The sequence below is a fragment of the Pristiophorus japonicus genome, unplaced genomic scaffold (genome assembly GCF_044704955.1).
Source record: "Pristiophorus japonicus isolate sPriJap1 unplaced genomic scaffold, sPriJap1.hap1 HAP1_SCAFFOLD_113, whole genome shotgun sequence".
Classification (NCBI taxonomy): Eukaryota; Metazoa; Chordata; class Chondrichthyes; family Pristiophoridae; genus Pristiophorus; species Pristiophorus japonicus.
The window spans coordinates 36168-63161 of NW_027250788.1; the positions used below are offsets into that span (position 1 = coordinate 36168).

General features: G+C 42.3%; 7 non-coding genes across 7 annotated transcripts; all 7 read right to left on the reverse strand.

Annotated features, from left to right (window-relative positions):
* Positions 1-3854: 3854 nt before the first annotated feature.
* Positions 3855-3942, reverse strand: trnap-ugg (transfer RNA proline (anticodon UGG)). The gene is given in 2 exon segments: positions 3855-3890; positions 3907-3942. It is a non-coding gene; the product is annotated as a tRNA-Pro (tRNA).
* Positions 3943-6978: 3036 nt separating this feature from the next.
* Positions 6979-7066, reverse strand: trnap-ugg (transfer RNA proline (anticodon UGG)). The gene is given in 2 exon segments: positions 6979-7014; positions 7031-7066. It is a non-coding gene; the product is annotated as a tRNA-Pro (tRNA).
* Positions 7067-10101: 3035 nt separating this feature from the next.
* On the reverse strand, positions 10102-10189 carry trnap-ugg (transfer RNA proline (anticodon UGG)). The gene is given in 2 exon segments: positions 10102-10137; positions 10154-10189. It is a non-coding gene; the product is annotated as a tRNA-Pro (tRNA).
* A 3013-nt stretch (positions 10190-13202) lies between these two features.
* Positions 13203-13290, reverse strand: trnap-ugg (transfer RNA proline (anticodon UGG)). Its single transcript is given in 2 exon segments — positions 13203-13238; positions 13255-13290. It is a non-coding gene; the product is annotated as a tRNA-Pro (tRNA).
* A 6169-nt stretch (positions 13291-19459) lies between these two features.
* On the reverse strand, positions 19460-19547 carry trnap-ugg (transfer RNA proline (anticodon UGG)). The gene is given in 2 exon segments: positions 19460-19495; positions 19512-19547. It is a non-coding gene; the product is annotated as a tRNA-Pro (tRNA).
* A 3035-nt stretch (positions 19548-22582) lies between these two features.
* trnap-ugg (transfer RNA proline (anticodon UGG)) lies at positions 22583-22670 on the reverse strand. Its single transcript is given in 2 exon segments — positions 22583-22618; positions 22635-22670. It is a non-coding gene; the product is annotated as a tRNA-Pro (tRNA).
* Positions 22671-25706: 3036 nt separating this feature from the next.
* On the reverse strand, positions 25707-25794 carry trnap-ugg (transfer RNA proline (anticodon UGG)). The gene is given in 2 exon segments: positions 25707-25742; positions 25759-25794. It is a non-coding gene; the product is annotated as a tRNA-Pro (tRNA).
* Between the last annotated feature and the right edge of the window lie 1200 nt (positions 25795-26994).

Consider the following 26994-nt stretch of genomic DNA (forward strand, 5'->3'; position numbering starts at 1 on the left):
GCGAGGAAGGACAAAACGGAATGCCTGTGATACAGTGGAGCGTAGGATTGATTGAATAATAAATGGCACAATGCGAAAAGGCAAAGTGGGTGGTAAGCGGGCAATAAAGTAAGAAAGGATGGACCAGAGGAGGTGTTAGTGTGAACAGCAGACCCATTAGCAGACAATGGGAGCGGTGCTTATGATCCGATACGTTGAACCGAATGTTGACGCCAGAACACTATAACATGCCTGGAATGTAGGGTTTGAACGACTTTTAATCAGACCAGGCATCTTGGCCACCCCGGATTGATTTCCTGCACGGTTTAAATTCGGCAGCCAAGGGACTAAATCCAAAGCCAGCTTCTCACATCTTTTCAGCGCGAGAGAAACAGGACGCACTCATATTCAGGGCAGAGTCTGTTTCACGTTGAATTTGAGATTGACATTGAATGTATGCTTATCCCTGTGGAGGTGAGCTCATGCGTGCAGAAAGGAAGATACACTGCTCAAGCATTTGGCGGAATCAAACCGGGGTTCAGGTTGTCCAATGAGACGCAGAGCCGAGTGCATCTGAGAGACATGAACTTTACTCAGTTCGGTGAGTTGCACTTTGCTCCTGGGAATCTCCAGGATTTTTGGACGCTGTTTGAACAAAGGAGTGCAATCACACGTTTTAATTTGAAACATGTCAGTTTTCTCACATGTCGACCGGCTGAGAAGTCGTTTTTTGACAAAAAGTTGGCAGGGCTCGTCCGGGATTTGAACACAGGACCTCTCGCATTTCAATTATTATAATCCCAAAGCGAGAATCATACCCCTAGACCAACGAGCCGCCGACAGTGAGGAACGTAGCTCTCAGTTTCTGACGTTAGTTTGCTGTTCGGCCCATCGTGCCTGTGCTGACTCTCAGTGACCGATTTCATGAGTCCCCCTCTCCATCGTCCTGCTAATGTTTTCCCTTTTATGAAGTGATTATTTTTTGTGACATTACTTCACCAACGAGCTGCATCCTTTTCAGTAAAAGGTGAATTTGGCAATGAGGATAAATGTGATTGAATAAAAAAACTAGGGGAAAATGTTCAACACATTAACGACGAAGCTGGGGGCATACTGGATCAGCAGTCCATTGCATCAACCTATCAGTCACCTTGTCTCCTATTTACTGCAAAGTCAGACATCCATCCCCTACTTTTTGCATTCAAACAGAAATAATGTGCACGAAAGTCTACTTCACCACTTGTTTTGCCCGTGCAACCAGATCGACAGTGATGAAAATGTGCCATTAGCTTCTTGAAGCACACAGCCTTCCTTGACTTCAGGTGAGTGACTGTCCGAGATGGTTGGTTTTGAGGCAGCATCAAAACAAAGAATAAAATTTCACGAAGCGCGATAGCTGACCGCTGCCGGACTCGAAACTGCAATCTTCTGATAAGATCACAGTTACAATCGAAGTCAGACACCTTATCCTTTCGGCCACGCGGCCTCTACCGTCGGTATATAATTTGTTGTTTTTTATATTGAGAGCAAATTTGGGACAAGGGTTACATCAAGGAGTGGATGTCGGAAAACATGAGCTTATTTTGAGTAATGAACAGATGCGCTGCGATGTGGATGTGCACGGACACAGGCAACGTCAATGTAGCTTGAAACACAACAGTTTAACAATTCGGTTATCACAGCTGATAATCACACTCCTTTTTACATGTACAGGATGATCTGGATGATGAGAAAATACGTTTTAAAGGGGCAATTGATGAACCGGAACTGACAACCATCCCGTTGAAACAGACATCGAATGATCCTGGACAGGAAGCACATCCCTCTTACACAGCTGTAGAATTGCCCTTCACGGACAGCAGTTCCCTTTCAGAAGAATAAAGTGGAATTTCTTTCATTCCTGAATGCAATTGTGTTGTGCGTGAATGAGCGCGGTTCTCATGAGCACGCGGGACTGGGACGATTGTTGAAGCCACAGGTGATAGACAAGCAGGAAAGGGGGAGGGAAGTAAAACCAACCCAGACAAAAAGACAATTTAAAACATATATATATTTATCATCATAAGAAAATAAATAAATTTACAATTTTATTGCAAAAAATTGAATTTGATTTGATTGAAATAAATAAATAATTGTTGTTTAATCTATATATTTTTGATTGAACGAAGTCTGTGCGACTGCATGAAATCCACTGGAACTCCGGGTGTGCAGTCAGTAAATACCCAAACAGAGTAAGCCCATGGTGTAAGACAAGCCACAAGGGAAGATGTGGGCAACAAAGGCCATCTTTTAAAGTCGCGAGTGCTTTTTTGCAGGATCAGACAGAAGCTGCGTGTGCTGTGAAAGAGGTCAAATGTAATAGAGCCAATGCAGGCAGAACAGAAAAGCACATTTATTGTGAAAGTTAAAAAGTAGGGAATGTATGTAAATATATGCATATATAAATATTGATACATATATTTATATAAACAAAGTCAGTCAGTCAGTCATGTCTTGTCTTGTCTTGATTTGATTTGTATTTGAAAATAAGGGGGAAGAGCTCATCATGTCACACAGCCCATCCGCAAGCTCTCGCTAAAATCGCTATGTTTCTAACTTATATAATTTGCCTTCTTTCACATGTGGAATAGCAAAATCCCACAGCAGATTCTTCTCCTGTCAGGCAGTCCCCGAATGCGTGTTGAATCAAATCAGTGTGGCTTCAAGTTGCATGTAATACATTTTTCCTCCCATGATATGAAATGCACAGTAAGATCGCGCAGAATGTTTCCACGCACTCTCTCACTTACACAAACACACCAACAAACTAAGAATTCTGCACCCTCCAAAGGCAATTTTTGAAATTTGAAATTTGACATCCGGGACAGACAGCACATTCCTTTTAAACAGATAGATAATGATCCGATACTGATAGCACACCATTTTGGAGAGACAGAGATGTCCCCGGGCAGACCAGCACATCACCTTAAAAGGGATACAGAAAGACACTGAACAAAAACAAATCATTCTGTAAAACTCAGCAGGCCGTGAACATTCTGTGGATGAATTTCCCGGGCTCACGTTCAGTCAGATGATCATTCCGATATTTTAAGAAAAATGTATAGTTTACAGATTTTTCCACGAAAATAGCGCCTGGAAAAAAATAGGCAGCGAGGAAGGACAAAAGGGAATGCCTGTGATACAGTGGAGCGTAGGATTGATTGAATAATAAATGGCACAATACGAAAAGGCAAAGTGGGTGGTAAGCGGGCAATAAAGTAAGAAAGGATGGACCAGAGGAGGTGTTAGTGTGAACAGCAGACCCATTAGCAGACAATGGGAGCGGTGCTTATGATCCGATACGTTGAACCGAATGTTGAGGCCAGAACACTATAACATGACTGGAATGTAGGGTTTGAACGCCTTTTATTCAGACCAGGCAGCTTGGCCACCCCGGATTGATTTCCTGCACGGTTTAAATTCGGCAGACAAGGGACTAAATCCAAAGCCAGCTACTCACATCTTTTCAGCGCGAGAGAAACAGGACGCAATCATATTCAGGGCAGAGTCTGTTTCACGTTGAATTTGAGATTGACGTTGAATGTATGCTTATCCCTGTGGAGGTGAGCTCATGCGTGCAGAAAGGAAAATACCCTGATCAAGTATTTGCCGGAATCAAACCGCGGTTTATGTTGTCCAATGAGACGCAGAGCCGAGTGCATCTGAGAGACATGAACTTCACTCAGTTCGGTGAGTTTCACTTTGCTCCTGGGAATCTCCAGGATTTTTGGACGCTGTGTGAACAACGGAGTGCAATCACACGTTTTAATTTGAAACATGTCAGTTTTCTCACATGTCGACCAGCTGAGAAGTCGTTTTTTGACCAAAGGTTGGCAGGGCTCGTCCGGGATTTGAACCCGGGACCTCTCGCATTTCAATTATTATAATCCCAAAGCGAGAATCATACCCCTAGACCAACGAGCCGCCGACAGTGAGGAACGTAGCTCTCAGTTTCTGACGTTAGTTTGCTATTCGGCCCATCGTGCCTGTGCTAACTCTCAGAGACCGATCTCATGAGTCCCCCTCTCCATCGTCCTGCTAATGTTTTACCTTTTATGAAGTGATTATTTTTTGTGACATTACTTCACCAACGAGCTGCATCCTTTTCAGTAAAAGGTGAATTTGGCAATGAGGATAAATGTGATTGAATAAAAAAACTAGGGGAAAATGTTTAACACAATAACGACGAAGCTGGGGGCATACTGGATCAGCAGTCCATTGCATCAACCTATCAGTCACCTTGACTCCTATTTACTGCAAAGTCAGACATCCATCCCCTACTTTTTGCATTCGAACAGAAATAAAGTGCACGAAAGTCTACTTCACCGTTTGTTTTGCCCTAGCAACCAGATCGACAGTGATGGAAATGTGCCATTAGCTTCTTAAAGCACACAGGCTTCCTTGACTTCAGGTGAGTGACTGTCCGAGATGGTTGGTTTTGTGGCAGCATCAAAACAAAGAATATAAAATTTCACGAAGCGCGATAGCTGACAGACTCGAACCTGCAATCTTCTGATAAGATCACAGTTGCAATCGAAGTCAGACACCTTATCCTTTAGGCCACGCGGCCTCTACCGTCGGTCTATAATTTGTTGTTTTTTATATTGAGAGCAAATTTGGGACAAGGGTTATATCAAGGAGTGGATGTCGGAAAACATGAGCTTATTTTGAGTAATGAACAGATGCGCTGCGATATGGATGTGCACGGACACAGGCAACGTCAATGTAGCTTGAAACACAACAGTTTAACAATTCGGTTATCACAGCTGATAATCACACTCCTTTTTACATGTACAGGATGATCTGGATAATGAGAAAATACGTTTTAAAGGGGCAATTGATGAACCGGAACTGACAACCATCCCGTTGAAACAGACATCGAATGATCCTGGACACGAAGCACATCCCTCTTACACAGCTGTAGAATTGCCCTTCACGGACAGCAGTTCCCTTTCAGAAGAATAAAGTGGAATTTCTTTCATTCCTGAATGCAATTGTGTTGTGCGTGAATGAGCGCGGTTCTCATGAGCACGCGGGACTGGGACGGTTGTTGAAGCCACATGTGATAGACAAGCAGGAAAGAGGGAGGGAAATAAAACCAACCCAGACAAAAAGACAATTTAAAACATATATATATTTATCATAATAAGAAAATAAATAAATTTACAATTTTATTGCAAAAAATTGAATTTGATTTGATTGAAATAAATAAATAATTGTTGTTTAATCTATATATTTTTGATTGAACGAAGTCTGTGCGACTGCATGAAATCCACTGGAACTCAGGGTGTGCAGTCAGTAAATACCCAAACAGAGTAAGCCCATGGTGTAAGACAAGCCACAAGGGAAGATGTGGGCAACAAAGCCCATCTTTTAAAGTCGCGAGTGCTTTTTTGCAGGATCAGACAGAAGCTGCGTGTGCTGTGAAAGAGGTCAAATGTAATAGAGCCAATGCAGGCAGAACAGAAAAGCACATTTATTGTGAAAGTTAAAAAGTAGGGAATGTATGTAAATATATGCATATATAAATATTGATACATATATTTATATAAACAAAGTCAGTCAGTCAGTCATGTCTTGTCTTGTCTTGATTTGATTTGTATTTGAAAATAAGGGGGAAGAGCTCATCATGTCACACAGCCCATCCGCAAGCTCTCGCTAAAATCGCTATGTTTCTAACTTATATAATTTGCCTTCTTTCACATGTGGAATAGCAAAATCCCACAGCAGATTCTTCTCCTGTCAGGCAGTCCCCGAATGCGTGTTGAATCAAATCAGTGTGGCTTCAAGTTGCATGTAATGCATTTTTCCTCCCATGATATGAAATGCACAGTAAGATCGCGCAGAATGTTTCCACGCACTCTCTCACTTACACAAACACACCAACAAACTAAGAATTCTGCACCCTCCAAAGGCAGTTTTTGAAATTTGAAATTTGACATCCGGGACAGACAGCACATTCCTTTTAAACAGATAGATAATGATCCGATACTGATAGCACACCATTTTGGAGAGACAGAGAATGACGCCGGGCAGACCAGCACATCACCTTAAAAGGGATACAGAAAGACACTGAACAAAAACAAATCATTCTGTAAAACTCAGCAGGCCGTGAACATTCTGTGGATGAATTTCCCGGGCTCACGTTCAGTCAGATGATCATTCCGATATTTTAAGAAAAATGTAAAGTTTACAGATTTTTCCACGAAAATAGCGCCTGGAAAAAAATAGGCAGCGAGGAAGGACAAAAGGGAATGCCTGTGATACAGTGGAGCGTAGGATTGATTGAATAATAATTGGCACAATGCGAAAAGGCAAAGTGGGTGGTAAGCGGGCAATAAAGTAAAAAAGGATGGACCAGAGGAGGTGTTAGTGTGAACAGCAGACCCATTAGCAGACAATGGGAGCGGTGCTTATGATCCGATACGTTGAACCGAATGTTGAGGCCAGAACACTATAACATGCCTGGAATGTAGGGTTTGAACGCCTTTTATTCAGACCAGGCAGCTTGGCCACCCCGGATTGATTTCCTGCACGGTTTAAATTCGGCAGACAAGGGACTAAATCCAAAGCCAGCTTCTCACATCTTTTCAGCGCGAGAGAAACAGGACGCAATCATATTCAGGGCAGAGTCTGTTTCACGTTGAATTTGTGATTGACGTTGAATGTATGCTTATCCCTGTGGAGGTGAGCTCATGCGTGCAGAAAGGAAAATACCCTGATCAAGTATTTGCCGGAATCAAACCGCGGTTTATGTTGTCCAATGAGACGCAGAGCCGAGTGCATCTGAGAGACATGAACTTTACTCAGTTCGGTGAGTTTCACTTTGCTCCTGGGAATCTCCAGGATTTTTGGACGCTGTGTGAACAACGGAGTGCAATCACACGTTTTAATTTGAAACATGTCAGTTTTCTCACATGTCGACCAGCTGAGAAGTCGTTTTTTGACTAAAAGTTGGCAGGGCTCGTCCGGGATTTGAACCCAGGACCTCTCGCATTTTAATTATTATAATCCCAAAGCGAGAATCATACCCCTAGACCAACGAGCCGCCGACAGTGAGGAACGTAGCTCTCAGTTTCTGACGTTAGTTTGCTATTCGGCCCATCGTGCCTGTGCTAACTCTCAGAGACCGATCTCATGAGTCCCCCTCTCCATCGTCCTGCTAATGTTTTACCTTTTATGAAGTGATTATTTTTTGTGACATTACTTCACCAACGAGCTGCATCCTTTTCAGTAAAAGGTGAATTTGGCAATGAGGATAAATGTGATTGAATAAAAAAACTAGGGGAAAATGTTTAACACAATAACGACGAAGCTGGGGGCATACTGGATCAGCAGTCCATTGCATCAACATATCAGTCACCTTGACTCCTATTTACTGCAAAGTCAGACATCCATCCCCTACTTTTTGCATTCGAACAGAAATAAAGAGCACGAAAGTCTACTTCACCGTTTGTTTTGCCCTCGCAGCAGATCGACAGTGATGGAAATGTGCCATTAGCTTCTTAAAGCACACAGGCTTCCTTGACTTCAGGTGAGTGACTGTCCGAGATGGTTGGTTTTGAGGCAGCATCAAAACAAAGAATATAAAATTTCACGAAGCGCGATAGCTGACGGACTCGAACCTGCAATCTTCTGATAAGATCACAGTTACAATCGAAGTCAGACACCTTATCCTTCAGGCCACGCGGCCTCCACCGTCGGTCTATAATTTGTTGTTTTTTATATTGAGAGCAAATTTGGGACAAGGGTTATATCAAGGAGTGGATGTCGGAAAACATGAGCTTATTTTGAGTAATGAACAGATGCGCTGCGATATGGATGTGCACGGACACAGGCAACGTCAATGTAGCTTGAAACACAACAGTTTAACAATTCGGTTATCACAGCTGATAATCACACTCCTTTTTACATGTACAGGATGATCTGGATAATGAGAAAATACGTTTTAAAGGGGCAATTGATGAACCGGAACTGACAACCATCCCGTTGAAACAGAAATCGAATGATCCTGGACAGGAAGCACATCCCTCTTACACAGCTGTAGAATTGCCCTTCACGGACAGCAGTTCCCTTTCAGAAGAATAAAGTGGAATTTCTTTCATTCCTGAATGCAATTGTGTTGTGCGTGAATGAGCGCGGTTCTCATGAGCACGCGGGACTGGGACGGTTGTTGAAGCCACAGGTGATAGACAAGCAGGAAAGAGGGAGGGAAGTAAAACCAACCTAGACAAAAAGACAATTTAAAACATATACATATTTATCATAATAAGAAAATAAATAAATTTACAATTTTATTGCAAAAAATTGAATTTGATTTGATTGAAATAAATAAATAATTGTTGTTTAATCTATATATTTTTGATTGAACGAAGTCTGTGCGACTGCATGAAATCCACTGGAACTCAGGGTGTGCAGTCAGTAAATACCCAAACAGAGTAAGCCCATGGTGTAAGACAAGCCACAAGGGAAGATGTGGGCAACAAAGGCCATCTTTTAAAGTCGCGAGTGCTTTTTTGCAGGATCAGACAGAAGCTGCGTGTGCTGTGAAAGAGGTCAAATGTAATAGAGCCAATGCAGGCAGAACAGAAAAGCACATTTATTGTGAAAGTTAAAAAGTAGGGAATGTATGTAAATATATGCATATATAAATATTGATACATATATTTATATAAACAAAGTCAGTCAGTCAGTCATGTCTTGTCTTGTCTTGATTTGATTTGTATTTGAAAATAAGGAGGAAGTTCTCATCATGTCACACAGCCCATCCGCAAGCTCTCGCTAAAATCGCTATGTTTCTAACTTATATAATTTGCCTTCTTTCACATGTGGAATAGCAAAATCCCACAGCAGATTCTTCTCCTGTCAGGCAGTCCCCGAATGCGTGTTGAATCAAATCAGTGTGGCTTCAAGTTGCATGTAATGCATTTTTCCTCCCATGATATGAAATGCACAGTAAGATCGCGCAGAATGTTTCCACGCACTTTCTCACTTACACAAACACACCAACAAACTAAGAATTCTGCACCCTCCAAAGGCAGTTTTTGAAATTTGAAATTTGACATCCGGGACAGACAGCACATTCCTTTTAAACAGATAGATAATGATCCGATACTGATAGCACACCATTTTGGAGAGACAGAGAATGACGCCGGGCAGACCAGCACATCACCTTAAAAGGGATACAGAAAGACACTGAACAAAAACAAATCATTCTGTAAAACTCAGCAGGCCGTGAACATTCTGTGGATGAATTTCCCGGGCTCACGTTCAGTCAGATGATCATTCCGATATTTTAAGAAAAATGTAAAGTTTACAGATTTTTCCACGAAAATAGCGCCTGGAAAAAAATAGGCAGCGAGGAAGGACAAAAGGGAATGCCTGTGATACAGTGGAGCGTAGGATTGATTGAATAATAATTGGCACAATGCGAAAAGGCAAAGTGGGTGGTAAGCGGGCAATAAAGTAAGAAAGGATGGACCAGAGGAGGTGTTAGTGTGAACAGCAGACCCATTAGCAGACAATGGGAGCGGTGCTTATGATCCGATACGTTGAACCGAATGTTGAGGCCAGAACACTATAACATGCCTGGAATGTAGGGTTTGAACGCCTTTTATTCAGACCAGGCAGCTTGGCCACCCCGGATTGATTTCCTGCACGGTTTAAATTCGGCAGACAAGGGACTAAATCCAAAGCCAGCTTCTCACATCTTTTCAGCGCGAGAGAAACAGGACGCAATCATATTCAGGGCAGAGTCTGTTTCACGTTGAATTTGAGATTGACGTTGAATGTATGCTTATCCCTGTGGAGGTGAGCTCATGCGTGCAGAAAGGAAAATACCCTGATCAAGTATTTGCCGGAATCAAACCGCGGTTTATGTTGTCCAATGAGACGCAGAGCCGAGTGCATCTGAGAGACATGAACTTTACTCAGTTCGGTGAGTTTCACTTTGCTCCTGGGAATCTCCAGGATTTTTGGACGCTGTGTGAACAACGGAGTGCAATCACACGTTTTAATTTGAAACATGTCAGTTTTCTCACATGTCGACCAGCTGAGAAGTCGTTTTTTGACTAAAAGTTGGCAGGGCTCGTCCGGGATTTGAACCCGGGACCTCTCGCATTTCAATTATTATAATCCCAAAGCGAGAATCATACCCCTAGACCAACGAGCCGCCGACAGTGAGGAACGTAGCTCTCAGTTTCTGACGTTAGTTTGCTATTCGGCCCATCGTGCCTGTGCTAACTCTCAGAGACCGATCTCATGAGTCCCCCTCTCCATCGTCCTGCTAATGTTTTACCTTTTATGAAGTGATTATTTTTTGTGACATTACTTCATCCTTTTCAGTAAAAGGTGAATTTGGCAATGTGATTGAATAAAAAAACTAGGGGAAAATGTTTAACACAATAACGACGAAGCTGGGGGCATACTGGATCAGCAGTCCATTGCATCAACCTATCAGTCACCTTGACTCCTATTTACTGCAAAGTCAGACATTCATCCCCGACTTTTTGCATTCGAACAGAAATAAAGTGCACGAAAGTCTACTTCACCGTTTGTTTTGCCCTAGCAACCAGATCGACAGTGATGGAAATGTGCCATTAGCTTCTTAAAGCACACAGGCTTCCTTGACTTCAGGTGAGTGACTGTCCGAGATGGTTGGTTTTGAGGCAGCATCAAAACAAAGAATATAAAATTTCACGAAGCGCAATAGCTGACGGACTCGAACCTGCAATCTTCTGATAAGATCACAGTTGCAATCGAAGTCAGACACCTTATCCTTTAGGCCACGCGGCCTCTACCGTCGGTCTATAATTTGTTGTTTTTTATATTGAGAGCAAATTTGGGACAAGGGTTATATCAAGGAGTGGATGTCGGAAAACATGAGCTTATTTTGAGTAATGAACAGATGCGCTGCGATATGGATGTGCACGGACACAGGCAACGTCAATGTAGCTTGAAACACAACAGTTTAACAATTCGGTTATCACAGCTGATAATCACACTCCTTTTTACATGTACAGGATGATCTGGATAATGAGAAAATACGTTTTAAAGGGGCAATTGAAGAACCGGAACTGACAACCATCCCGTTGAAACAGAAATCGAATGATCCTGGACAGGAAGCACATCCCTCTTACACAGCTGTAGAATTGCCCTTCACGGACAGCAGTTCCCTTTCAGAAGAATAAAGTGGAATTTCTTTCATTCCTGAATGCAATTGTGTTGTGCGTGAATGAGCGCGGTTCTCATGAGCACGCGGGACTGGGACGGTTGTTGAAGCCACAGGTGATAGACAAGCAGGAAAGAGGGAGGGAAGTAAAACCAACCCAGACAAAAAGACAATTTAAAACATATACATATTTATCATAATAAGAAAATAAATAAATTTACAATTTTATTGCAAAAAATTGAATTTGATTTGATTGAAATAAATAAATAATTGTTGTTTAATCTATATATTTTTGATTGAACGAAGTCTGTGCGACTGCATGAAATCCACTGGAACTCCGGGTGTGCAGTCAGTAAATACCCAAACAGAGTAAGCCCATGGTGTAAGACAAGCCACAAGGGAAGATGTGGGCAACAAAGGCCATCTTTTAAAGTCGCGAGTGCTTTTTTGCAGGATCAGACAGAAGCTGCGTGTGCTGTGAAAGAGGTCAAATGTAATAGAGCCAATGCAGGCAGAACAGAAAAGCACATTTATTGTGAAAGTTAAAAAGTAGGGAATGTATGTAAATATATGCATAAATAAATATTGATACATATATTTATATAAACAAAGTCAGTCAGTCAGTCATGTCTTGTCTTGTCTTGATTTGATTTGTATTTGAAAATAAGGGGGAAGAGCTCATCATGTCACACAGCCCATCCGCAAGCTCTCGCTAAAATCGCTATGTTTCTAACTTATATAATTTGCCTTCTTTCACATGTGGAATAGCAAAATCCCACAGCAGATTCTTCTCCTGTCAGGCAGTCCCCGAATGCGTGTTGAATCAAATCAGTGTGGCTTCAAGTTGCATGTAATGCATTTTTCCTCCCATGATATGAAATGCACAGTAAGATCGCGCAGAATGTTTCCACGCACTCTCTCACTTACACAAACACACCAACAAACTAAGAATTCTGCACCCTCCAAAGGCAGTTTTTGAAATTTGAAATTTGACATCCGGGACAGACAGCACATTCCTTTTATACAGATAGATAATGATCCGATACTGATAGCACACCATTTTGGAGAGACAGAGAATGACGCCGGGCAGACCAGCACATCACCTTAAAAGGGATACAGAAAGACACTGAACAAAAACAAATCATTCTGTAAAACTCAGCAGGCCGTGAACATTCTGTGGATGAATTTCCCGGGCTCACGTTCAGTCAGATGATCATTCCAATATTTTAAGAAAAATGTAAAGTTTACAGATTTTTCCACGAAAATAGCGCCTGGAAAAAAATAGGCAGCGAGGAAGGACAAAAGGGAATGCCTGTGATACAGTGGAGCGTAGGATTGATTGAATAATAAATGGCACAATGCGAAAAGGCAAAGTGGGTGGTAAGCGGGCAATAAAGTAAGAAAGGATGGACCAGAGGAGGTGTTAGTGTGAACAGCAGACCCATTAGCAGACAATGGGAGCGGTGCTTATGATCCGATACGTTGAACCGAATGTTGAGGCCAGAACACTATAACATGCCTGGAATGTAGGGTTTGAACGCCTTTTATTCAGACCAGGCAGCTTGGCCACCCCGGATTGATTTCCTGCACGGTTTAAATTCGGCAGACAAGGGACTAAATCCAAAGCCAGCTTCTCACATCTTATCAGCGCGAGAGAAACAGGACGCAATCATATTCAGGGCAGAGTCTGTTTCACGTTGAATTTGAGATTGACGTTGAATGTATGCTTATCCCTGTGGAGGTGAGCTCATGCGTGCAGAAAGGAAAATACCCTGATCAAGTATTTGCCGGAATCAAACCGCGGTTTATGTTGTCCAATGAGACGCAGAGCCGAGTGCATCTGAGAGACATGAACTTTACTCAGTTCGGTGAGTTTCACTTTGCTCCTGGGAATCTCCAGGATTTTTGGACGCTGTGTGAACAACGGAGTGCATTCACACGTTTTAATTTGAAACATGTCAGTTTTCTCACATGTCGACCGGCTGAGAAGTCGTTTTTTGACAAAAAGTTGGCAGGGCTCGTCCGGGATTTGAACTCGGGACCTCTCGCTTTTCAACTATTATAATCCCAAAGCGAGAATCATACCCCTAGACCAACGAGCCGCCGACAGCGAGGAACGTAGCTCTCAGTTTCTGACGTTAGTTTGCTGTTCGGCCCATCGTGCCTGTGCTGACTCTCAGTGACCGATTTCATGAGTCCCCCTCTCCATCGTCCTGCTAATGTTTTCCCTTTGATGAAGTGATTATTTTTTGTGACATTACTTCACCAACGAGCTGCATCCTTTTCAGTAAAAGGTGAATTTGGCAATGAGGATAAATGTGATTGAATAAAAAAACTAGGGGAAAATGTTTAACACATTAACGACGAAGCTGGGGGCATACTGGATCAGCAGTCCATTGCATCAACCTATCAGTCACCTTGTCTCCTATTTACTGCAAAGTCAGACATCCATCCCCTACTTTTTGCATTCAAACAGAAATAATGTGCACGAAAGTCTACTTCACCACTTGTTTTGCCCGTGCAACCAGATCGACAGTGATGAAAATGTGCCATTAGCTTCTTGAAGCACACAGCCTTCCTTGACTTCAGGTGAGTGACTGTCCGAGATGGTTGGTTTTGAGGCAGCATCAAAACAAAGAATAAAATTTCACGAAGCGCGATAGCTGACCGCTGCCGGACTCGAAACTGCAATCTTCTGATAAGATCACAGTTAAAATCGAAGTCAGACACCTTATCCTTTAGGCCACGCGTCCTCTACCGTCGGTCTATAATTTGTTGTTTTTTATATTGAGAGCAAATTTAGGACAAGGGTTATATCAAGTAGTGGATGTCGGAAAACATGAGCTTATTTTGAGTAATGAACCGATGCGCTGCGATATGGATGTGCACGGACACAGGCAACGTCAATGTAGCTTGAAACACAACAGTTTAACAATTCGGTTATCACAGCTGATAATCACACTCCTTTTTACATGTACAGGATGATCTGGATAATGAGAAAATACGTTTTAAAGGGGCAATTGATGAACCGGAACTGACAACCATCCCGTTGAAACAGAGATCGAATGATCCTGGACAGGAAGCACATCCCTCTTACACAGCTGTAGAATTGCCCTTCACGGACAGCAGTTCCCTTTCAGAAGAATAAAGTGGAATTTCTTTCATTCCTGAATGCAATTGTGTTGTGCGTGAATGAGCGCGGTTCTCATGAGCACGCGGGACTGGGACGGTTGTTGAAGCCACAGGTGATAGACAAGCAGGAAAGAGGGAGGGAAATAAAACCAACCCAGACAAAAAGACAATTTAAAACATATATATATTTATCATCATAATAAAATAAATAAATTTACAATTTTATTGCAAAAAATTTAATTTGATTTGATTGAAATAAATAAATAATTGTTGTTTAATCTATATATTTTTGATTGAACGAAGTCTGTGCGACTGCATGAAATCCACTGGAACTCAGGGTGTGCAGTCAGTAAATACCCAAACAGAGTAAGCCCATGGTGTAAGACAAGCCACAAGGGAAGATGTGGGCAACAAAGGCCATCTTTTAAAGTCGCGAGTGCTTTTTTGCAGGATCAGACAGAAGCTGCGTGTGCTGTGAAAGAGGTCAAATGTAATAGAGCCAATGCAGGCAGAACAGAAAAGCACATTTATTGTGAAAGTTAAAAAGTAGGGAATGTATGTAAATATATGCATATATAAATATTGATACATATATTTATATAAACAAAGTCAGTCAGTCAGTCATGTCTTGTCTTGTCTTGATTTGATTTGTATTTGAAAATAAGGGGGAAGAGCTCATCATGTCACACAGCCCATCCGCAAGCTCTCGCTAAAATCGCTATGTTTCTAACTTATATAATTTGCCTTCTTTCACATGTGGAATAGCAAAATCCCACAGCAGATTCTTCTCCTGTCAGGCAGTCCCCGAATGCGTGTTGAATCAAATCAGTGTGGCTTCAAGTTGCATGTAATGCATTTTTCCTCCCATGATATGAAATGCACAGTAAGATCGCGCAGAATGTTTCCACGCACTCTCTCACTTACACAAACACACCAACAAACTAAGAATTCTGCACCCTCCAAAGGCAGTTTTTGAAATTTGAAATTTGACATCCGGGACAGACAGCACATTCCTTTTAAACAGATAGATAATGATCCGATACTGATAGCACACCATTTTGGAGAGACAGAGAATGACGCCGGGCAGACCAGCACATCACCTTAAAAGGGATACAGAAAGACACTGAACAAAAACAAATCATTCTGTAAAACTCAGCAGGCCGTGAACATTCTGTGGATGAATTTCCAGGGCTCACGTTCAGTCAGATGATCATTCCGATATTTTAAGGAAAATGTAAAGTTTACAGATTTTTCCACGAAAATAGCGCCTGGAAAAAAATAGGCAGCGAGGAAGGACAAAAGGGAATGCCTGTGATACAGTGGAGCGTAGGATTGATTGAATAATAATTGGCACAATGCGAAAAGGCAAAGTGGGTGGTAAGCGGGCAATAAAGTAAGAAAGGATGGACCAGAGGAGGTGTTAGTGTGAACAGCAGACCCATTAGCAGACAATGGGAGCGGTGCTTATGATCCGATACGTTGAACCGAATGTTGAGGCCAGAACACTATAACATGCCTGGAATGTAGGGTTTGAACGCCTTTTATTCAGACCAGGCAGCTTGGCCACCCCGGATTGATTTCCTGCACGGTTTAAATTCGGCAGACAAGGGACTAAATCCAAAGCCAGCTTCTCACATCTTTTCAGCGCGAGAGAAACAGGACGCAATCATATTCAGGGCAGAGTCTGTTTCACGTTGAATTTGAGATTGACGTTGAATGTATGCTTATCCCTGTGGAGGTGAGCTCATGCGTGCAGAAAGGAAAATACCCTGATCAAGTATTTGCCGGAATCAAACCGCGGTTTATGTTGTCCAATGAGACGCAGAGCCGAGTGCATCTGAGAGACATGAACTTTACTCAGTTTGGTGAGTTTCACTTTGCTCCTGGGAATCTCCAGGATTTTTGGACGCTGTGTGAACAACGGAGTGCAATCACACGTTTTAATTTGAAACATGTCAGTTATCTCACATGTCGACCGGCTGAGAAGTCGTTTTTTGACTAAAAGTTGGCAGGGCTTGTCCGCGATTTGAACCCGGGACCTCTCGCATTTCAATTATTATAATCCCAAAGCGAGAATCATACCCCTAGACCAACGAGCCGCCGACAGTAAGGAACGTAGCTCTCAGTTTCTGACGTTAGTTTGCTATTCGGCCCATCGTGCCTGTGCTGACTCTCAGAGACCGATCTCATGAGTCCCCCTCTCCATCGTCCTGCTGATGTTTTACCTTTTATGAAGTGATTATTTTTTGTGACATTACTTCACCAACGAGCTGCATCCTTTTCAGTAAAAGGTGAATTTGGCAATGAGGATAAATGTGATTGAATAAAAAACTAGGGGAAAATGTTCAACACAATAACGACGAAGCTGGGGGCATACTGGATCAGCAGTCCATTGCATCAACCTATCAGTCACCTTGTCTCCTATTTACTGCAAAGTCAGACATCCATCCCCTACTTTTTGCATTCGAACAGAAATAAAGTGCACGAAAGTCTACCTCACCGCTTGTTTTGCCCGTGCAACCAGATCGACATTGATGGAAATGTGCCATTAGCTTCTTGAAGCACACAGCCTTCCTTGACTTCAGGTGAGTGACTGTCCGAGATGGTTGGTTTTGAGGCAGCATCAAAACAAAGAATATAAAATTTCACGAAGCGCGATAGCTGACGGACTCGAACCTGCAATCTTCTGATAAGATCACAGTTACAATCGAAGTCAGACACCTTATCCTTTAGGCCACGCGGTCTCTACCGTCGGTCTATAATTTGTTGTTTTTTATATTGAGAGCAAATTTGGGACAAGGGTTATATCAAGGAGTGGATGTCGGAAAACATGAGCTTATTTTGAGTAATGAACAGATGCGCTGCGATATGGATGTGCACGGACACAGGCAACGTCAATGTAGCTTGAAACACAACAGTTTAACAATTCGGTTATCACAGCTGATAATCACACTCCTTTTTACATGTACAGGATGAACTGGATAATGAGAAAATACGTTTTAAAGGGGCAATTGATGAACCGGAACTGACAACCATCCCGTTGAAACAGACATCGAATGATCCTGGACAGGAAGCACATCCCTCTTACACAGCTGTAGAATTGCCCTTCACGGACAGCAGTTCCCTTTCAGAAGAATAAAGTGGAATTTCTTTCATTCCTGAATGCAATTGTGTTGTGGGTGAATGAGCGCGGTTCTCATGAGCACGCGGGACTGGGACGGTTGTTGAAGCCACAGGTGATAGACAAGCAGGAAAGAGGGAGGGAAGTAAAACCAACCCAGACAAAAAGACAATTAAAAACATATATATATTTATCATCATAATAAAATAAATAAATTTACAATTTTATTGCAAAAAATTGAATTTGATTTGATTGAAATAAATAAATAATTGTTGTTTAATCTATATATTTTTGATTGAACGAAGTCTGTGCGACTGCATGAAATCCACTGGAACTCAGGGTGTGCAGTCAGTAAATACCCAAACAGAGTAAGCCCATGGTGTAAGACAAGCCACAAGGGAAGATGTGGGCAACAAAGGCCATCTTTTAAAGTCGCGAGTGCTTTTTTGCAGGATCAGACAGAAGCTGCGTGTGCTGTGAAAGAGGTCAAATGTAATAGAGCCAATGCAGGCAGAACAGAAAAGCACATTTATTGTGAAAGTTAAAAAGTAGGGAATGTATGTAAATATATGCATATATAAATATTGATAAATATATTTATATAAACAAAGTCAGTCAGTCAGTCATGTCTTGTCTTGTCTTGTCTTGATTTGATTTGTATTTGAAAATAAGGGGGAAGAGCTCATCATGTCACACAGCCCATCCGCAAGCTCTCGCTAAAATCGCTATGTTTCTAACTTATATAATTTGCCTTCTTTCACATGTGGAATAGCAAAATCCCACAGCAGATTCTTCTCCTGTCAGGCAGTCCCCGAATGCGTGTTGAATCAAATCAGTGTGGCTTCAAGTTGCATGTAATGCATTTTTCCTCCCATGATATGAAATGCACAGTAAGATCGCGCAGAATGTTTCCACGCACTCTCTCACTTACACAAACACACCAACAAACTAAGAATTCTGCACCCTCCAAAGGCAGTTTTTGAAATTTGAAATTTGACATCCGGGACAGACAGCACATTCCTTTTAAACAGATAGATAATGATCCGATACTGATAGCACACCATTTTGGAGAGACAGAGAATGACGCCGGGCAGACCAGCACATCACCTTAAAAGGGATACAGAAAGACACTGAACAAAAACAAATCATTCTGTAAAACTCAGCAGGCCGTGAACATTCTGTGGATGAATTTCCCGGGCTCACGTTCAGTCAGATGATCATTCCGATATTTTAAGAAAAATGTAAAGTTTACAGATTTTTCCACGAAAATAGCGCCTGGAAAAAAATAGGCAGCGAGGAAGGACAAAAGGGAATGCCTGTGATACAGTGGAGCGTAGGATTGATTGAATAATAATTGGCACAATGCGAAAAGGCAAAGTGGGTGGTAAGCGGGCAATAAAGTAAGAAAGGATGGACCAGAGGAGGTGTTAGTGTGAACAGCAGACCCATTAGCAGACAATGGGAGCGGTGCTTATGATCTGATACGTTGAACCGAATGTTGAGGCCAGAACACTATAACATGCCTGGAATGTAGGGTTTGAACGCCTTTTATTCAGACCAGGCAGCTTGGCCACCCCGGATTGATTTCCTGCACGGTTTAAATTCGGCAGACAAGGGACTAAATCCAAAGCCAGCTTCTCACATCTTTTCAGCGCGAGAGAAACAGGACGCAATCATATTCAGGGCAGAGTCTGTTTCACGTTGAATTTGAGATTGACGTTGAATGTATTCTTATCCCTGTGGAGGTGAGCTCATGCGTGCAGAAAGGAAAATACCCTGATCAAGTATTTGCCGGAATCAAACCGCGGTTTATGTTGTCCAATGAGACGCAGAGCCGAGTGCATCTGAGAGACATGAACTTTACTCAGTTCGGTGAGTTTCACTTTGCTCCTGGGAATCTCCAGGATTTTTGGACGCTGTGTGAACAACAGAGTGCAATCACACGTTTTAATTTGAAACATGTCAGTTTTCTCACATGTCGACCAGCTGAGAAGTCGTTTTTTGACTAAAAGTTGGCAGGGCTCATCCGGGATTTGAACCCGGGACCTCTCGCATTTCAATTATTATAATCCCAAAGCGAGAATCATACCCCTAGACCAACGAGCCGCCGACAGTGAGGAACGTAGCTCTCAGTTTCTGACGTTAGTTTGCTATTCGGCCCATCGTGCCTGTGCTAACTCTCAGAGACCGATCTCATGAGTCCCCCTCTCCATCGTCCTGCTAATGTTTTACCTTTTATGAAGTGATTATTTTTTGTGACATTACTTCACCAACGAGCTGCATCCTTTTCAGTAAAAGGTGAATTTGGCAATGAGGATAAATGTGATTGAATTAAAAAACTAGGGGAAAATGTTTAACACAATAACGACGAAGCTGGGGGCACACTGGATCAGCAGTCCATTGCATCAACCTATCAGTCACCTTGACTCCTATTTACTGCAAAGTCAGACATCCATCCCCTACTTTTTGCATTCGAACAGAAATAAAGTGCACGAAAATCTACTTCACCGTTTGTTTTGCCCTAGCAACCAGATCGACAGTGATGGAAATGTGCCATTAGCTTCTTAAAGCACACAGGCTTCCTTGACTTCAGGTGAGTGACTGTCCGAGATGGTTGGTTTTGAGGCAGCATCAAAACAAAGAATATAAAATTTCACGAAGCGCGATAGCTGACGGACTCGAACCTGCAATCGTCTGATAAGATCACAGTTGCAATCGAAGTCAGACACCTTATCCTTTAGGCCACGCGGCCTCTACCGTCGGTCTATAATTTGTTGTTTTTTATATTGAGAGCAAATTTGGGACAAGGGTTATATCAAGGAGTGGATGTCGGAAAACATGAGCTTATTTTGAGTAATGAACCGATGCGCTGCGATATGGATGTGCACGGACACAGGCAACGTCAATGTAGCTTGAAACACAACAGTTTAACAATTCGGTTATCACAGCTGATAATCACACTCCTTTTTACATGTACAGGATGATCTGGATAATGAGAAAATACGTTTTAAAGGGGCAATTGATGAACCGGAACTGACAACCATCCCGTTGAAACAGACATCGAATGATCCTGGACAGGAAGCACATCCCTCTTACACAGCTGTAGAATTGCCCTTCACGGACAGCAGTTCCCTTTCAGAAGAATAAAGTGGAATTTCTTTCATTCCTGAATGCAATTGTGTTGTGCGTGAATGAGCGCGGTTCTCATGAGCACGCGGGGCTGGGACGGTTGTTGAAGCCACAGGTGATAGACAAGCAGGAAAGAGGGAGGGAAGTAAAACCAACCCAGACAAAAAGACAATTTAAAACATATACATATTTATCATAATAAGAAAATAAATAAATTTACAATTTTATTGCAAAAAATTTAATTTGATTTGATTGAAATAAATAAATAATTGTTGTTTAATCTATATATTTTTGATTGAACGAAGTCTGTGCGACTGCATGAAATCCACTGGAACTCAGGGTGTGCAGTCAGTAAATACCCAAACAGAGTAAGCCCATGGTGTAAGACAAGCCACAAGGGAAGATGTGGGCAACAAAGGCCATCTTTTAAAGTCGCGAGTGCTTTTTTGCAGGATCAGACAGAAGCTGCGTGTGCTGTGAAAGAGGTCAAATGTAATAGAGCCAATGCAGGCAGAACAGAAAAGCACATTTATTGTGAAAGTTAAAAAGTAGGGAATGTATGTAAATATATGCATATATAAATATTGATACATATATTTATATAAACAAAGTCAGTCAGTCAGTCATGTCTTGTCTTGTCTTGATTTGATTTGTATTTGAAAATAAGGGGAAGAGCTCATCATGTCACACAGCCCATCCGCAAGCTCTCGCTAAAATCGCTATGTTTCTAACTTATATAATTTGCCTTCTTTCACATGTGGAATAGCAAAATCCCACAGCAGATTCTTCTCCTGTCAGGCAGTCCCCGAATGCGTGTTGAATCAAATCAGTGTGGCTTCAAGTTGCATGTAATGCATTTTTCCTCCCATGATATGAAATGCACAGTAAGATCGTGCAGAATGTTTCCACACACTCTCTCACTTACACAAACACACCAACAAACTAAGAATTCTGCACCCTCCAAAGGCAGTTTTTGAAATTTGAAATTTGACATCCGGGACAGACAGCACATTCCTTTTAAACAGATAGATAATGATCCGATACTGATAGCACACCATTTTGGAGAGACAGAGAATGACGCCGGGCAGACCAGCACATCACCTTAAAAGGGATACAGAAAGACACTGAACAAAAACAAATCATTCTGTAAAACTCAGCAGGCCGTGAACATTCTGTGGATGAATTTCCAGGGCTCACGTTCAGTCAGATGATCATTCCGATATTTTAAGGAAAATGTAAAGTTTACAGATTTTTCCACGAAAATAGCGCCTGGAAAAAAATAGGCAGCGAGGAAGGACAAAAGGGAATGCCTGTGATACAGTGGAGCGTAGGATTGATTGAATAATAATTGGCACAATGCGAAAAGGCAAAGTGGGTGGTAAGCGGGCAATAAAGTAAGAAAGGATGGACCAGAGGAGGTGTTAGTGTGAACAGCAGACCCATTAGCAGACAATGGGAGCGGTGCTTATGATCCGATACGTTGAACCGAATGTTGAGGCCAGAACACTATAACATGCCTGGAATGTAGGGTTTGAACGCCTTTTATTCAGACCAGGCAGCTTGGCCACCCCGGATTGATTTCCTGCACGGTTTAAATTCGGCAGACAAGGGACTAAATCCAAAGCCAGCTTCTCACATCTTTTCAGCGCGAGAGAAACAGGACGCAATCATATTCAGGGCAGAGTCTGTTTCACGTTGAATTTGAGATTGACGTTGAATGTATGCTTATCCCTGTGGAGGTGAGCTCATGCGTGCAGAAAGGAAAATACCCTGATCAAGTATTTGCCGGAATCAAACCGCGGTTTATGTTGTCCAATGAGACGCAGAGCCGAGTGCATCTGAGAGACATGAACTTTACTCAGTTCGGTGAGTTTCACTTTGCTCCTGGGAATCTCCAGGATTTTTGGACGCTGTGTGAACAACGGAGTGCAATCACACGTTTTAATTTGAAACATGTCAGTTTTCTCACATGTCGACCAGCTGAGAAGTCGTTTTTTGACTAAAAGTTGGCAGGGCTCGTCCGGGATTTGAACCCGGGACCTCTCGCATTCCAATTATTATAATCCCAAAGCGAGAATCATACCCCTAGACCAACGAGCCGCCGACAGTGAGGAACGTAGCTCTCAGTTTCTGACGTTAGTTTGCTATTCGGCCCATCGTGCCTGTGCTAACTCTCAGAGACCGATCTCATGAGTCCCCCTCTCCATCGTCCTTCTAATGTTTTACCTTTTATGAAGTGATGATTTTTTGTGACATTACTTCACCAACGAGCTGCATCCTTTTCAGTAAAAGGTGAATTTGGCAATGAGGATAAATGTGATTGAATAAAAAAACTAGGGGAAAATGTTTAACACAATAACGACGAAGCTGGGGGCATACTGGATCAGCAGTCCATTGCATCAACCTATCAGTCACCTTGACTCCTATTTACTGCAAAGTCAGACATCCATCCCCTACTTTTTGCATTCGAACAGAAATAAAGTGCACGAAAGTCTACTTCACCGTTTGTTTTGCCCTAGCAACCAGATCGACAGTGATGGAAATGTGCCATTAGCTTCTTAAAGCACACAGGCTTCCTTGACTTCAGGTGAGTGACTGTCCGAGATGGTTGGTTTTGAGGCAGCATCAAAACAAAGAATATAAAATTTCACGAAGCGCGATAGCTGACGGACTCGAACCTGCAATCTTCTGATAAGATCACAGTTGCAATCGAAGTCAGACACCTTATCCTTTAGGCCACGCGGCCTCTACCGTCGGTCTATAATTTGTTGTTTTTTATATTGAGAGCAAATTTGGGACAAGGGTTATATCAAGGAGTGGATGTCGGAAAACATGAGCTTATTTTGAGTAATGAACAGATGCGCTGCGATATGGATGTGCACGGACACAGGCAACGTCAATGTAGCTTGAAACACAACAGTTTAACAATTCGGTTATCACAGCTGATAATCACACTCCTTTTTACATGTACAGGATGATCTGGATAATGAGAAAATACGTTTTAAAGGGGCAATTGATGAACCGGAACTGACAACCATCCCGTTGAAACAGACATCGAATGATCCTGGACACGAAGCACATCCCTCTTACACAGCTGTAGAATTACCCTTCACGGACAGCAGTTCCCTTTCAGAAGAATAAAGTGGAATTTCTTTCATTCCTGAATGCAATTGTGTTGTGCGTGAATGAGCGCGGTTCTCATGAGCACGCGGGACTGGGACGGTTGTTGAAGCCACATGTGATAGACAAGCAGGAAAGAGGGAGGGAAATAAAACCAACCCAGACAAAAAGACAATTGAAAACATATATATATTTATCATAATAAGAAAATAAATAAATTTACAATTTTATTGCAAAAAATTGAATTTGATTTGATTGAAATAAATAAATAATTGTTGTTTAATCTATATATTTTTGATTTAACGAAGTCTGTGCGACTGCATGAAATCCACTGGAACTCAGGGTGTGCAGTCAGTAAATACCCAAACAGAGTAAGCCCATGGTGTAAGACAAGCCACAAGGGAAGATGTGGGCAACAAAGGCCATCTTTTAAAGTCGCGAGTGCTTTTCTGCAGGATCAGACAGAAGCTGCGTGTGCTGTGAAAGAGGTCAAATGTAATAGAGCCAATGCAGGCAGAACAGAAAAGCACATTTATTGTGAAAGTTAAAAAGTAGGGAATGTATGTAAATATATGCATATATAAATATTGATACATATATTTATATAAACAAAGTCAGTCAGTCAGTCATGTCTTGTCTTGTCTTGATTTGATTTGTATTTGAAAATAAGGGGGAAGAGCTCATCATGTCACACAGCCCATCCGCAAGCTCTCGCTAAAATCGCTATGTTTCTAACTTATATAATTTGCCTTCTTTCACATGTGGAATAGCAAAATCCCACAGCAGATTCTTCTCCTGTCAGGCAATCCCCGAATGCGTGTTGAATCAAATCAGTGTGGCTTCAAGTTGCATGTAATGCATTTTTCTTCCCATGATATGAAATGCACAGTAAGATCGCGCAGAATGTTTCCACGCACTCTCTCACTTACACAAACACACCAACAAACTAAGAATTCTGCACCCTCCAAAGGCAGTTTTTGAAATTTGAAATTTGACATCCGGGACAGACAGCACATTCCTTTTAAACAGATAGATAATGATCCGATACTGATAGCACACCATTTTGGAGAGACAGAGAATGACCCCGGGCAGACCAGCACATCACCTTAAAAGGGATACAGAAAGACACTGAACAAAAACAAATCATTCTGTAAAACTCAGCAGGCCGTGAACATTCTGTGGATGAATTTCCCGGGCTCACGTTCAGTCAGATGATCATTCCGATATTTTAAGAAAAATGTAAAGTTTACAGATTTTTCCACGAAAATAGCGCCTGGAAAAAAATAGGCAGCGAGGAAGGACAAAAGGGAATGCCTGTGATACAGTGGAGCGTAGGATTGATTGAATAATAAATGGCACAATACGAAAAGGCAAAGTGGGTGGTAAGCGGGCAATAAAGTAAGAAAGGATGGACCAGAGGAGGTGTTAGTGTGAACAGCAGACCCATTAGCAGACAATGGGAGCGGTGCTTATGATCCGATACGTTGAACCGAATGTTGAGGCCAGAACACTATAACATGCCTGGAATGTAGGGTTTGAACGCCTTTTATTCAGACCAGGCAGCTTGGCCGCCCCGGATTGATTTCCTGCACGGTTTAAATTCGGCAGACAAGGGACTAAATCCAAAGCCAGCTTCTCACATCTTTTCAGCGCGAGAGAAACAGGACGCAATCATATTCAGGGCAGAGTCTGTTTCACGTTGAATTTGAGATTGACGTTGAATGTATGCTTATCCCTGTGGAGGTGAGCTCATGCGTGCAGAAAGGAAAATACCCTGATCAAGTATTTGCCGGAATCAAACCGCGGTTTATGTTGTCCAATGAGACGCAGAGCCGAGTGCATCTGAGAGACATGAACTTTACTCAGTTCGGTGAGTTTCACTTTGCTCCTGGGAATCTCCAGGATTTTTGGACGCTGTGTGAACAACGGAGTGCAATCACACGTTTTAATTTGAAACATGTCAGTTTTCTCACATGTCGACCAGCTGAGAAGTCGTTTTTTGACTAAAAGTTGGCAGGGTTCGTCCGGGATTTGAACCCGGGACCTCTCGCATTTCAATTATTATAATCCCAAAGCGAGAATCATACCCCTAGACCAACGAGCCGCCGATAGTGAGGAACGTAGCTCTCAGTTTCTGACGTTAGTTTGCTATTCGGCCCATCGTGCCTGTGCTAACTCTCAGAGACCGATCTCATGAGTCCCCCTCTCCATCGTCCTGCTAATGTTTTACCTTTTATGAAGTGATTATTTTTTGTGACATTACTTCACCAACGAGCTGCATCCTTTTCAGTAAAAGGTGAATTTGGCAATGAGGATAAATGTGATTGAATAAAAAAACTAGGGGAAAATGTTTAACACAATAACGACGAAGCTGGGAGCATACTGGATCAGCAGTCCATTGCATCAACCTATCAGTCACCTTGACTCCTATTTACTGCAAAGTCAGACATCCATCCCCTACTTTTTGCATTCGAACAGAAATAAAGTGCACGAAAGTCTACTTCACCGTTTGTTTTGCCCTAGCAACCAGATCGACAGTGATGGAAATGTGCCATTAGCTTCTTAAAGCACACAGGCTTCCTTGACTTCAGGTGAGTGACTGTCCGAGATGGTTGGTTTTGAGGCAGCATCAAAACAAAGAATATAAAATTTCACGAAGCGCGATAGCTGACGGACTCGAACCTGCAATCTTCTGATAAGATCACAGTTGCAATCGAAGTCAGACACCTTATCCTTTAGGGCACGCGGCCTCCACCGTCGGTCTATAATTTGTTGTTTTTTATATTGAGAGCAAATTTGGGACAAGGGTTATATCAAGGAGTGGATGTCGGAAAACATGAGCTTATTTTGAGTAATGAACAGATGCGCTGCGATATGGATGTGCACGGACACAGGCAACGTCAATGTAGCTTGAAACACAACAGTTTAACAATTCGGTTATCACAGCTGATAATCACACTCCTTTTTACATGTACAGGATGATCTGGATAATGAGAAAATACGTTTTAAAGGGGCAATTGATGAACCGGAACAGACAACCATCCCGTTGAAACAGACATCGAATGATCCTGGACAGGAAGCACATCCCTCTTACACAGCTGTAGAATTGCCCTTCACGGACAGCAGTTCCCTTTCAGAAGAATAAAATGGAATTTCTTTCATTCCTGAATGCAATTGTGTTGTGCGTGAATGAGCGCGGTTCTCATGAGCACGCGGGACTGGGACGGTTGTTGAAGCCACAGGTGATAGACAAGCAGGAAAGAGGGAGGGAAGTAAAACCAACCCAGACAAAAAGACAATTTAA